We start from the raw sequence: 15,284 nt of genomic DNA, 5'->3' as shown, positions 1-15,284 counted from the left end.
GCACTGAATGTTTGGTTCATAATAGTAGGCTTTTGTCTTCTGGCTTATCAGCCCCACATACTGAACAGCATTTCTGTAAGTCTTGCCTTGATTTCACTTCTTTCCCTAAAGCACTGGCTGTTCTTCAGTAATGATACTGCATTCCTCTATCGTGTAATCTTTTAAGCATTTGTAGGTGTGTCATGCTATTCCTTTCATAAATGTGTGTATACCCTGTGTTACCTAGAAAGTGGAGAGGTCACACTCAAAAAAACAAGTATGATTCCAAGTTGTAAAATGAAGTGAGGTACAACAGAAAACCACACAATGCCATAATACAATTAGATCTAATTTCTTTTGTGTGTTGATTTGTCATACAGTAGTTAATGCTTTTGACACTTAGATTTTAAGAATAAAAATGAGATTTTTAAGTGTCAGATCCTGCTATTCATTTTAAAAAGTAGATGTGTAGATTTTGAAGCATAAGCTGCCACTCATCTCAGTTGCTAAATTGTGACACAACATGTGGGAATACTGAGGCAAGGAAACCTTACTTTTGAAATTATGTTCGCATAATTGGGTATGGGCTGAAAGTAAGACAGAATGGTATCATTCAGTCAATGAGAAGTGCATGCTGAAGCCATCTGCATTCCCAGGCCATGTGTCCAGCTTAAAAAGAGAGTCAGTGATTTTTGCTCTGTCTTGACAAATCAGAGACCTCTTGAGGCCTTTGGGAAATTTTCCTTGCAGCCATCAGGCAGAAGTTTGATTGTGTTCAAGTTAATGCAATTCTTAGCAAGTGCTGGATATATTATACTAGAAGAAAAAACACATTAAAGCATAGAGAGGAGAAAAAAGGAGTTGGATGAGAGCAAACCTAAGAAGTAGTATTCTTTCTCCTTGCTCTGGTAGGGGTCCAGTTTATGTTCAGGCTTAGGCTTGTAAAGTCATCAAGAGGGTAGGGCTCATGCAGGGAGTGCAGACAGAATTGGAAATAGAGCTGCCTTTCCAAGCAGTAGTGGAGTGCAGTCAGTTTGGATGGTACAGCCTGAGGATTTATTTCAGAGTTGTTTCTAATTCTGTGATGGTCTCATTTGTTAATGAGCAGTGGCAATTGAAGCTTAAAATGTCTTGATGCATCAGTTGAGTATGAGTTGGAAAGACCATATACATACCAAATAATAATCATTTTATCTTCACAATATGAAGAAAAGTGCACATAAACAGGACATTTCTGTTACTTACTCATTTTGTATTTTTCCCTCTATTAACTGCTGCTTAAATATCTTTTAAGGCTGTGTTAATGAAATCAAATGTCCTGGAAAGTAAGCAATGGTTGCCTTACAGCTCAAGGCAAAAAAAAGAAAGAATTTTATAATATTTTTCTTCAATCTGTATATTTCTGTGATTTCTCATTCTTTTTCCCCTTTTCTCCCCCAGTAATACACTGACCTTCTGTAGCTGGTAAAGTGTGCGGGTTTTACCCCAAAAGCGTCAGAAGAATCAATGTGTGTAGATAAAAGCATGTCCCATTTAATAAGAGTAGATTCCTCACAAAAATGTCCTTTGTTGCAACTCAGTCATTGGGAAGTTGCATATGCCTAGTCTGTGCAGTGCCAACTTTAGTCCCATTTATGAATGACTATTCTTTGTTATCTGCTTTTTAAAATGGTAAACATCAACTTGAAGGTTACTAAGCTTTTTCTCTTGAAGACTGCATGACTGTGAGAAACTAAAATATTCACAAGTCTTCACTCCCCTCAGCAACAAATTGACTGTTGCTCAGGCTCCCATCTGGCTTGCAGAGAGGACACAGGCTGGTTATCGATGTGTTCATGGAAATGCATTTGTAGCTCTGTTTGATCAAACACCTCCCTGTGTTTTTTTGGATGTGAAGATTCACAGCATGTGTATAAAGGAGATCGTGGTATTGCTTAGCACTGAATTATCACCATCTCTGGAATAAAATCAAATTGGCAAGAGGAGGTATTATTAGAATATAAAGGTTATGCTTGGTTTCCTGTATCATTTGAACATTATTTCTTTGTGAGGGGATGTTCTGTACTCTATGACAGCTTGATTTCTTGGAGCCTTTGGTGAGCGATACGATCTCCCTGCTCTGATATTCTGTTTCTGATGGTGGCACATAGCCGAGTGAGATTCTGTGAAAAACCTTATCAAAAGCTTTTTCAAAACTCTATAAAGATACCAATTAGATCCCTGGTATCATTGTGTTTGTTGACTTCTTTGAGGCACTGAATGTATTTGTGAGTTAATTATTTCCTCTACCAAACCCATCCTGAGTTTTGCCATTGTGTCTGTGTTGAGGAGGAAATGGAAATGGCCCACCCTTCTGTGCACCGTGGCATAGCTTTTACAGTTTCAGGTCACATATGCTTTTACCCAAGACTTGCTTACCAGTCCCTGTTTCATTTATAGTCCTTCACTACCACTTGTATGGTTTTTAGAAGACAGGAGCTGCTGCTTGGAGCCTGCATGTCCTGTGTGCAAGTCATCAACCTGCCCTCAGCCAGGGAAGCACAGCCATTGAACAGCCAAGGGGGTTGGTCATCCTCAGAATCACAGATCAGTTAGGTTATGTCATCAAGTCCAACCTGGAGCCAAATACCACCTTACCAAACAGATCATGGCACCCAGTGCCATGGCCAGTCATTTCTTGAACACCTTCCGAAATGGTGACTTCACCACCTCCCTGGGCAGTCCATTCCAGTGTTAAACAATCATTTCTGTGAAGAAATTCCCCCTGATGTCCAACCTGAACCTCCCCTGGCACAGCTTGAGGCTATGTTCTCTTGTCCTGTTGCTTCTTACCTGTGAGTAGAGACTGACACCCACCTGGCTACAGCCTCTTTTTAGGGAGTTGTAGAGGGCAATGTCACCCCTGAGCTTCTTTGGGATAAAATCCTCTTCGAGATTTAATTGCTCTCTAGTGCATCTGCCCCCTGGTCTCACCTTAGCTACTGCCTCTTGCCTCAGTTATTCTCAACTTATGTGACCTACTGCCTGGAGCTCATGTACAGGGCACAGATTGAGACATAGCTGTGCTTGTTTAATAGAAAGATTTCTTTGCCTTGTAGGTCATGCATACTTGCACATATTTCTGCATACCTGATATACACATGGCTACAAGCAAATCAGCTGTGTTCATGCATACATTTTGCTAATGAGAAATCTTTAATTTGATTCAGAGAAATTTTGAGCATTGAAAATATGGACTGTTACATTCTTAGGTAGTAAAGCTTTGTAACAGGTTCTAGGATTGCTGCTTGAAAACTACATAAAGGTGATTCTAGCAGTGATTACTCCTAATCGCCCTTGCCTTGGAGATGCATGAGACCAACTGTGAGCTCTATTCAGAGGTATTCACCTTTTTAATAAATAACCATTTTGCAGTTTGATTTAATCGTTTCATTGGGCACAATATGTATGAGGAGATCACACACAAACAAATATAGTTGCATATGTCAATGAGGGGCATGGTAAGAGTACTAGAAATTTGGTTAAGGCACAGCTGAGTCTGCCTGCTGCAGTTCTCTTAAGTGCATGATGTTTCACAAGGCAATTTAGTATCAATCCATCATTGCAATGTATTAAACTGATGCCACTATAAGGAACTGAAAAATCTTGCTTTCCAACAGTCTAATGAAATGAACACTTAGGATGTGTATTTTAGAAAAGGAAAATGTGATACAAATAGATGTATTGCTATCAGATGTATTCTTCATGCTGAATGCTCTGTGCTAGACTTCTACATAAATGTATTTGTTGTTTTATTTCAGATGTGGCATTTCACATTTTTTTATCAACTGCTGGGTGAAAAGTTATTTTTGCCAAGGTGCTGACATAGTGTAGTTTTATTGCTACTTACACTGTTCAGACTTCAGCACCACGTAATGGAGGTGAAACATTTTAAGCTAAAGTTTCACTATTAATAAACAGATAAATGGGGATTTATTCATATAAATGGAATACATGTCATGGTGATCTTTTAGCCATGTTTTAAGCTGTATAGTGTTTGCTGTCAATATATGAGCTTACATTAGCGTTATATTTTCATTTATCTGGTTATTAATTATATCAGATGGAAACAATTACCCTTGGAAGAGAGTAGAACAAGGAAAGAATTTGTTTTGGATGCTGTCATAGTACTGCCTGGGTTAAAACAGTAGGAGGGGAAAAAAGCACTTCTTTGCAACTGAAGCTGTTAAAAGAAATGCGTTTTTCAGCAAAACACAGGATAACAGTGGGGATATACAAATATTCCCAGTGAAGAGCTTTCCAGTTGATGTGTACACTTAACTCTTTTCCATATGTTTAATGGTCCTGCTTTCTTGTCGTGCTCCTGGCAGTTTTCATCCTTTGTGACTCCGGCATGGAGGGCTTTCTGCTGATGACAGTTCTCTTCTCTGACTCTCAAGTTCAATCTACAAAAAAGGAAATAAATCATGTAATTACTACACAGACATTTTCTTTGTCCATGTTCTCATATAGGATTGGTGCAAAGGTTTATTTAAATGGAGGGAAATACAGGTGGCTCCTTTATCAAAAGCATCACTCCCAGCTGCAGACCTGCAGAAGAATTTGGGCAGAGAACACGAAATACAGGGTTCTTTCAAAGCCTGAAAAACTAACTGGGGAAAGTTCTAGCACAATTGTGATTTAGTATTAGCCTCTGATTAGAACAGCCAGCAAGTTCCAGTATCCTTTCTCCTTTTCTGGAACTGGGCATTATAATAAATATACGTATGTTATCCTGCATCTTTGAGATCTGACTTCCCCATTAAACTGGCCTTTCTTTTTGTTTCAAACTAGACTAGGACCCGTGACTTACAGCACAAAATCTGGTAATCTTCTGGCATTTGCCAGATGCAAATTTGATTGATGGTATATTTAAGAACTTCCACTATCTTTCACACTGGCACACATCTGTTTGGATGATGTGCCAACATGTGGGGGTTCTAGTACATAACTAGGGTGATTTAAACATCTGCTAAAAGAGAATGCTGTTTTCCCTTCCTGTCCTTGTTAACTCTGGCAGCCTCAGAAACTCAAGCCGCAAGTTTGCTGATACTCCAGGGCATTTTCTTTCTTGTTTTCCAAGCGCTAACTCTGAACTTCTCCCAGTGGTAGCTGTTTAGGGAAATGACTGTCCCAATAACTTAAATGCTGTGATTTCTAAGCTTAACTATTACACATTTCAGATATTTTCTCAGTGGAATAAGGGAAGAGGAAGAAGGCTTGTTTTTCATCTTCAAAAAAGTATCCTTTCACCACATTTATGTATATAAATGAGCTCATGAAAGGGCCTGACACTTTACTTTAGGCTGTCATGATCCATAGTCAAGGAGATGCTCTTGTAAAGGTTGCAAGGATTTTTTTCCTCTGAAGGAGATGAGACATACAGGAGCTAATGAAACATGAATATTCAGTGCCACATCACCCAACTGACCTACAAGTAAAGCTGTTTCTAAGGGACAAAATAGTTTAGATCATCTACCTTCCAAGGCTGCCAAGTCATGGCTTGTATGTAGTCAGTTGAAAGAAGTCTCAACGTTGAAGCTGGTTTATATATCTGTATTTTGTATATTGAATATGATCTCTAATTGTTTCCACTGATTGCAGTAGTGGCAAGCCAATCAACCCTGCTGTCTTGGGCAAGATTTAGATTTATGTGCCTACTGCTAAAACACCATAGAGAATGCCCATGGTTGTTCTGTAGCAGTCCTGCATCAAATGTAATGGTTGGCATTTATTCCATTGAGATACTTGTGAAGGTCTACATACAAAATATTAGATGTTTTCAACTTGATTACAAGTTTTATCAAGGTAACCACAATATAGCCCCTGTCACTAATGTCACTTGCAGCACTTCCCTGGTTTTCATACATACATTAAGGGTGACATAACATCTCAGTTTTGCTAATTTTCCAACTGAAGAAAATAATCTCTGGTAGGTACTATGCAAAGATGTATTTCAGCGTAGCTTGGAAGCATTGGCTGGCCTGTTTTATGGCAAGGAAATTTACTAACATATTCTGTTCCCCTGAAAATACTGTGGAAACTATCAGGTAACAGGTGTTTTGTAGAGTGTACTTCTGAGAATGTGAAGCAGCAACTTGCTTTAATGCTTTCTTCTTAAGTGAAATTAAAATTGCCCATTGTTTTATGAGTGATTTTAATCTTAAGGTTGATGGGCAGATCACAGTCTTAATTGTTTCAAGATTAATGTTTTTCCTAACCTGTCTTTCTCCCCACTGTGTTTTTCCTTTTCCTTCCACCATCAGAGCCAAATTACTAAAACATAGCAGATGCTGACAAACAGAAAGAACTGTCTATGCATTTAATTTATCACGAAAGTACTAAAAATTTAGCTTTTTAGTTCACTTATTTTGAGAAATTGACAGTACAATGTATCATCACTAGACAGATGACAATGCTAATCCTGCAGCAGATTCTCAAGGGAGATTTTTATTGTAAAAATTGACATATATGGTATCAAGGCGAACAAAATACATTTAGGAAAACGGCAATTTACTACTTCGTGCAGTTCAGGATGTCCCTGGGTCTTTATCACTGTTGACTCGAGTTTCTGCTAATCTCAGCTGCTTCAGAATTTGGGCTCTGGGAAAGCTGGCGGGTCCTTCATGTCAGCCCTCACTTTTGAAGCTGTTGAGATGTTGACAGATAGAAATTACACAGATGTTTGCTTAATGGTTATTTCCCCGGGGGCTCCTGTCAGAGCTGTTGGTAGGAAAATAGGGGAATTACCTTGGAAACTGCTAACTCACTTTCACTGAGTGATACACCAGTGCATTATAAAACAAGTTTGACCAGTTTGTGAATGTATGAACTGCCTCCAGAAAGGGGGGAAACTTTGCATAGATGCTGTCACACATCTGTTGCTCTGTCAATTCAGTTCTATTGCTGTTGGCGAAGACTACTGTCCGATGCTTCAGTTGAAGGGAAATATTCTCTAAAGCATTCCTGATCTGTTGAGTGGTCCTGGACAGAAGATAAAGAGAGAAGAAACAATTCTTGAGAAGAGATGCAGGATAGGGGAGAGAGAAAAAACAACAGTTTAATTTTTAGTGCATTTAAAGTGCACTTTCAGAAACCAGGATAATCATCGGGGTATAAGATTTGGGCAATGAGAAATTCTAATTATCCCCTCATGTGATGACTGTTTGTCCTGCAATATGAGGTCTGATTACTCTTTCCTTCAAAATTCAAATACTGATGGTCAGAAGACCAGGCTGCAGGCTGAGGTAACTGAGGTGGCTGTACCTGTGTGCAGTCAGGTGTTGGAAGTATCAGCTGGCAATATATTACACTGTTCATTTTGCTCCATGAATTACATGCTGTGCCCACATGTTGAGATGCTTTTAACTCAGATTCAGACTTTGATCTTTCACTTTTTTCCCTGATATTAGCTTTTTTTTTTCTGTGACCTGTGTAAGAAACACATAGCCCAAGCTGAGGAGAAGGTCTAAGCCTTGCTGATGCCTGCCATATGGTGCTTTACTCTGAGATCTTTTTTTCTTGATTTATCTGATATATTCAACATCACAATCCCCATATGGTTATTGCTTCTTTGTGTATTCCAATGGGAGTTTATCTTTTGCTTTTCAAAGATTTGCCACAGAAACTATCCTTAGTGGAACAGCATTGTGTGCCTGGTTCATCTAATTATCCTCCCTAGTTAGGGATGCATCAGGGGCTCTGTTAAATTGGGGGAGGCTTTTAAAGTTGAATATCTGAATACTGAAAGCTGTAGAAACAGAAGGCTGGACAGAAAACATCATCTATTGGAGTGTTCAGTCAGCTTTGACTTCCTACTGACTGCAGCTGAAAAATGACTTGATTTCCACGCCAAAACTCGGGAAACCACAGTGAAGAGACATCCCCTCCCTCTGAAGTGACCAGAAATATTTTCTTCCATTACAGCAAATTCACATGTTACATGCTCAAGAATCTTTGATGAGCTATTACAGTAATGTAGTACTGCATCATAGTTCCACCCATGCAAAATCAAAATATGAGGGTTTCTTAATGATACTGGCAAGCCAAATCTATCCAGTTGCGCAGAAGATTTTTTAATCAAATTACAATAAAAAAATAAAATCATATTTTGTTCCTAGTAAAACACTTGTCTTGCTGTCTCACCAACCTTTTCCTGAGGACCATGCCTTTTTACAGCACTGTACTAGGGGCATGTCCATGTTAGTGAGTAGTGATTCTAGCAGGAGTGAACAAGCACCCCAGCCTGCTTAAGGCTCACCTTGCAGAGAGCAATGTGAGTCACTGAAGCCAGAAAGTCACACTGACAACAAATCCTAAAAACGGAGTCCAAAGAAATGCCAACTAGGTGGGACTCTTCAGGGTATGAGCAACCCACTGCTCCTATTCCATGATTTCCAGTGCTGGAGAAGAACCAATTCAGACCACAGCTGAAAAATAAAAGCAAACCAAAGCAGATGCTGCTTTTTCTTGTCCCTAGCAGACATATCACAGCACAGAATAGTATGATTTATTGCATTACGTGTTTATCATTCAGACATCTATTAGATTTTTCCATTCTTAGCCATAGCAATAAAGGAATTTCATATAATGTCTTATTACAATGGTATCAGATATTGGAAAGCCACACTGTGAAGGATGTCACTGTGATTTTGAGAGGTACAGTGCATGCATAATTAATTAATGGTAACAACATTGGTGTGAGAATTTTATTACCTTATCTATCTTCGGATTATCTTTCCTGTGTTTTCAAAACAGAAAATACATAAACAATTGTCACGTTCTGCCCTTCAACCCCCAAATCCACTCTTCTTCCTTTCTCCCTCCTCTTCTTAGTCAAGATCAGGCAGATGGTGTGTACCCAAAAGCTGTAAATCTGGAGATGATATAGGCTAAGGTCTGTGGCATATGCAGTTTTTATAGTTATTGCCTATACTCCACAGTAATTCATACCTCTAACGCATCAAGTATATGGTAGCACTAGGACAACAAAAATAAGAATAGTAGAGTAATAAGAACAATTTTTTAAAGACCTTCAGTGTATTTTTCTGAGAATAATCAACTGGTTATAGATAATGATTGTGCAACTCCTACCACCATGTAAGTCTGTCTAGCTCTTCACCCACTTTTCTAGATAAATAAGGTTATAGTATGAATATATGCACGTTTATGTACACAGAAATGCACGTGCACACAGACAGACATGCACACAAGAGCTCGTTCTCTCTGTTTCAGCTCCCCAACTCTCTCGGCTAAGTGGCAAATACATATTAAAGTTCTAACAAAGTAGCTAAAACAAGTAAACATAAGGTCTTATATTTATCCACAGTTTCTACTTTTCCAGGTCTGCCTTGCACAAGTCAGAGTATTTGTGGAACTGCTATAAATCCTGGAGTTCTGTAGTAAGTTACACTGTGAGTGCCATATATTAGACATGGAATCACAGAGCTTTACCAAAGAAGCTGCAGTATCAGCTGCTTTCCTGCACTGCTTGTATTTATGGGGAACGTTCTTCAGTGATAGATAAGGTCAGTTGGTACTTCTGTTGTTATTGCCCAGAGACCAAGAATGCAGTGATTTCTCAGACATTCTTTCTACTTCTTTGCTGTCTCATGTCACCTCAAAACAAACTCTGGCAGAAATCATGAACAGAGTGGCATAGCCAGTGAAGATTCTGAGCACATTTGCGAGAGACTTTCGATCTCATAACTGCAAGATTGTCTAGTTTACTCTATTTACTCTTAAATAAAACTATTGTGGAGTTGTCTGCCTGAGCACACAGGTACCATAGCCATGAGCACCACCCGTGTTTAGGTAGTTTAGATAAGGTATAGTGACTTCAGAGGGTAGGGTTACACTGCATGGCTGAATCAAAATTGGTTTCTATCATGTAGATTTATAGAAAATGCTTGGAATAAAGCCCCATGTAAAAACAGAAGGAACTATCAGTTGTCCTAGTAATACCAAAATTAGGTGTCTGAGGAAGGCAGATGCATTGTAACATGCATGGTTTGAAGGCAAACTCTTTCCCAGAGCTGGTGTTTTCACAAGACAAAGGGATCTTTAAATACTCAAGATGCACTATGAAAAGCATCCTGAGCTAATAACTTCAGTTCTTAAGTGATCTCTGTGGTGAAAATACTCTTCTGGTCAGTTAGTTGGGTGGAGAGATTTGTCCTTACTTATATGGGTAAGAGCAGGTCTTTATAACTCAAATATAGTAAAAACATTATGGTTACAGCCTTTCCTCACAGTTTGCCCACCTGCAATCTCTAATTCCAAGTCCATCCCAGAATCCTTTACATAAGAAGGAAAAGCTGGTGGAGATGTACAATAATGATGGTCTGCGAAATTCAGGATCATTACCATATTATGTTTTCTTCCTTTTAATATGTTTTAAAGTCACCTGATTGTATTCTAAAGACCTCTACACTTCAAAATACATGTGGGATTCATGTTTCAAGGAACTTGAATTCTAATTTCATACACAAAATAACAGGTAAGGTCACAAAACAATAGACAGATATGGGGTGAAGGACTTAAGTCTTTGCAAGTGAATTTCTTGCACCTGAAAGGAGGTTGTAGCAAGGTGGGAGTCAGTCTCTTCCCAAGTGACAAGTGACAGGAAGAGAGGAAGTGGTGTGAAGTTGCTCCAGAGGAGGTTTAGATTAGGTATTAGGGAAAATTTCTTCACCAAAAGGGTTGTCAAACATTTTAACAGTCTGTTCAGGAAAGGAGTTGAGTCACTATCCCTGTCAGTATTTAAAAGACACATAGATGTGGCACTCAGGGACATGGTTTAGGGGTGGACTTGGCAGTGCTGCATTAATGGCTGGACTCAATAATCTTAGAGGTTTTTTCCAACCTAAATTGTTCTATGATTCTAAGTGAAAATAAGTTGGTTTTTTACACCCAGAGACTGGATTATGGATTTAAAGAGACTTTTTCAAATGTCTGTTATAAGAAAATAGAAACCACAGAACAGTGGTCTCTCAGGAGAAAACATAAGATCTCCTTTTCATGTAGTTTTAAATTTAGAGGAAGCAGCTAGTGTATTCCATCTCAGGATGACCTTTCCTCAAAATTTGCTGCAACATAAGAAATTTAACTTGAGATGCTGCGTTCGTGGGTTTTATTCATTCATACCTTGAGGCAAAAGAGCTTGTAACAGATGTCTTTCATATTTCACCATTGTACATCTGTGTTTCAATTACTCTTTTGTCTACATTTCCCTTTAGCAGGATGTAGATTACTAAACAAGACTTATGGCTTCATGTCCTAGTTCAGCAAGCCAGGACCAATTTATCACTGTGTGGGAGTGACTAAAGCTGTATATTCTAAACCCTCTGTGTTATTTCTCATGAACTGTTAACAATGGACCATTTGCAGCAGCTGCCCAGGGCATGCCTGACCCCTCAGGTTGTGAGCTGGGTATGAAAGACACCTGTGAGATAAGAGCTGTGGTAACTCCGAGTCATTAGCACCGTCACACCCAGCCTGAGGGGGCATGTCTGCTGGGCCATCAATGATTCCAAATACCCCATGACTCTCAGAGTGAGATCACTCATTGTGTAATTTCCTGCCCTGGGATGGTACTGGGTGGTCCCACCTGAACCTGAGGGTACATAATTCTGAGGGTTTTTGGACTTGGGGAGCCACTCAGCAAATCCAGAGGAGGACCAGAACCTTGACAGGAGGAGACCACCACTCTTGACCAGGCTGTGACCATCATCTGCACCAACAGGTTTTTCACCTCCTTTACTTTGGACTTGGGGGAACCACGTGGGCCTCAGCACAAGGGTTAATGAACACCACTGTGTTTGTGCCCCAGGGTGCTGGGTTATGGTTACGCTTCTGGGTTTTGTGGGTTAAAACCAATTTCTCTTTGTGCTATTGCATTCATTGTAATTTTTTTATTAAATTGTAACTCTGACTTATAATCTCTCTTGTGGTGGGTTCATTTTCTCCTGCTGGTTTACCTTTCAACCAGCACACTTCACTATGCAAAAAAATGAAGACATTTACAGAAGTCTTTGTATTTACACTGATGATTACCCTGGTGTGTTTCCACTAAACAGTGCAATTAAATTCAGTCTGGGACATCAGATTTACAATTTATGTCAATAGGAAGGACCATGTATGTTCAGGGGAAAAACTGCTGAGAGGGGGAGGAGAAACCAATAAGTGAAACAGGGTATCTGAAATTAATAAATCCTAAGCTCATCCCATTTTTGTCTCCTCCTTCCTTGTTCTTGCTATTGCTCTTTTGGGCAATCATTTTATGGCATATATTTGGTGCAAGTGTCCCTTTGGCTCTGGTAATTGTCAGGAAAGTGGCTATCCCACAATACAACCAGCAAGGATCAATACAGTGACAAACTGTTTTACCAAGAGTGGAGTAGCTAAAACAGAACTAGTAAACTTAGCTGAAAGACTGGCAGGGCTGACAATCACGAAATTCAGAGAAGCCTTGTACTTGGTAAGAATCTTTTTGCTTGATAAGTGCTTTAATTAATGATTAAAGGAAATGAGGAAGCTCAGCACATGAAGCAGAGTGGGAGGAAACTGCTGGCATGATTAACAGCTGGTAAAAATATGAATTCAAAATAATTGCACTGTACTGCATGTTCATGGTCTCTTTTTACTCATTCTATACAGTTCTTTTGATGACACAAAGAAAAGAGACTAACCCACCAGCTAGCCTGAGATCTGTAGGAATTAATTTTGTGGTCTCTGATCAAAAGAAACCACTTCTCTAATGGCTGTAGCAAGGAAGGAGCAAACAAGTATCGCTCACTACCATGTCAGGTCAGGGATTTACAATCTATAGCTGTAGGACAGTTTAAATTCTCTGTAGGATACAAGCCCGAAAATGGTAAAGCTGTGCCTCATTTTACAGATCCAAGAGTAACACTCAAAATAAACTTGCATTTCTGACTAGCAGACAGGTCCCTGCAGTCATGTAGAGGATCTTGTATGACTGTAATTTGACTGCAGGTGGAAAGTTAGAGGCTTACATTTTATTGATGTAAATTTTATTTGCTGAAACCTAGTTTTAAATTTAACCCCCCTTCTGAAACACCCTGTTTGGTGGATTTGGGTACAAACCTCTCCATCCAAATGGGTTTCTTAGCCTGTCAGGTGCTACTGGCAGGACAGTGATTTGGATAGGGTGATTATTCATACTCCTATGATTATAAATCAGCTAATAAACACCTCAAAACTTCCTGTAAGCCTCAACAAACCATGACACTGACTTCAATTCTCAAGTGGGACTTTTGAATAAATGTACATTGTCATGGCTTGTCCAGGAATTTAGGGCAATACTGGGGAGTGACATGCACAAAAAGGAGACAAGTTAAATTGAATCATAACACTCAAAACCCTCATGCTGTATTCAAACGTTATGGCTCACACCAACATATACTGTTCTACCCTAAAGGTGGAAGCCACTTTAAAGGTGGAAGGCTTTTCATGCAAAGCATGGCAAGAGAAAAACCCTACAGGACTGAGAAGAACAGGAGTTTTGCTTCACAGTGGAGAGAAGCTGGGAAGAAAGAGGAAATGAAAGGTCAGAGGAAGGAAAAGTAAGGAAGAATAGGAGGAAAAGATGTGGAGAACTAGAATAAATTGAAAGGGCAGTAAAGATCTTTAAGAAAGAGATGGAAGAGACATTAAAAAGGAAAACAGCCAACAGAATTTTCCATTAAGAAAATTGCTATTTCCTTGTTCTTTCAAAAAATGGAACCTCAATAAGAAAGTCACTCAGAATCTGTTTTTATATCTCAGACAAAACAAAGACAAAAATGAGAAGCTGTGGCAAAAAGCAGGTATGGAAGCTAAAAGTCTCAAAGCTCAGTTTTGGAGAACTGAAGTGAAATGCAATGTGTGTGCAAATATACTTTCTACTAAATCAGCTTGAAGGAAGTCACACACACCAATGGGGCCAAAATGACAGCCAAGGACTTGGGAATAGAGCTAGAAGGAGAGAAATGGTAGTCATAATCAGCTAGTTCAAACAATTTTTTACCATTATTTCCCTCCAAACTATTGTTTTTCTTGAACATTAAAGGTTCAAAGCATATCAAATGTACTATAAACTACATTTAATTAATTTAGCATCCCTGCTAGAGAAACCAGTTCATTTTTCTCTGTGTCAGGTGGCCTCTCTAGTAACATGCTCAGTCTTGGCATGCTGCCTGGACGTTCTCTAGCCTCTTGGAAATGGAAGACAGGTGCTACTGTAGGCTGAACGTGTCTTATCTGTGTGTAAGCAAGTAAAGCATCAGAGGCAACAAACAACTCAAGAATGAAGCTGTGTTTGATAAAGTCATACCTGGACAGTTTTTCATCTTTAAAATATCTTACAAAATGTATTCAACTAAAAATATAAATGTGGCTACTGAACTGCTGCAGTTTTGGTTTTTAGCAAATTTGCAAATCTCAGCTGCCACTTTTTTTCTCACATACATAAATACTATTGGATAAGAGATGGGAGAAATCCTACAGTAAAATCTCCATTATCAGAGGTAATGGGTAAACTTGTGAAATGAGAAGCCTATACAAATACTACTGGGTGCAGCTGAAAGCACAATATAATATACACAATGTCTGTGCTCAGTGCAGGTCTGAGTTCAGTTGAGCCTATTTGGCCATATCAGAGCTGGGTTGGCTCTTGCAGTTCCATTGGTGTTCCTTGGTCTTTCACAGAGAGGCTTCCTTAATCCAGCACAGTGCTAGCCTGGATGGTCTAGGTGTGCAGCTTGATCTAAGTCTGCACCAGGACTTGAACCAACAAGAGCTGGAACCAGGAGAGTGCAGCTGTGGGTGTGCAGGCAGTGGATCTGCACAGCATTAGCTCAGACCCAGCCTGAGCAGAGCTGCTGTGCACAGCTGTGTTGTCTCACCGCTTGTGGCTCTGGAAGTTGTCCCTGTACACTGTTCTGACAGCCCACCTGGTCGTGCCACTGTGGCACAGGCACTGAGGTACTTTGAATCTAACAAGGTTCATAGTTGAGGCTCCACGCAACACAGAGTAGCTCTGTGATTACCAAGCCTTTATGTTCGTGCTCTCCACCTTTGCACCTAAGCAATAATATGAAGCATATCAGATCCAACTCCTTCTGCAGCCATACTAGAGATAAACCATAATCTGAATAATCCAATCTCAGAAAACAGAGAGGTGATTGTATAGTCACATCCATGGTATTAGTTTCTGCAAATTACAGCTCTGCAAAGCTCAGGTGACTGTAGAGGTACAGAAGAAG

This window comes from Pithys albifrons, chromosome 2, assembly GCF_047495875.1.
Source record: "Pithys albifrons albifrons isolate INPA30051 chromosome 2, PitAlb_v1, whole genome shotgun sequence".
Classification (NCBI taxonomy): Eukaryota; Metazoa; Chordata; class Aves; order Passeriformes; family Thamnophilidae; genus Pithys; species Pithys albifrons.
The sequence above is the reverse complement of the archived record's forward strand: the minus strand, read 5'-3'. Positions refer to the sequence as shown.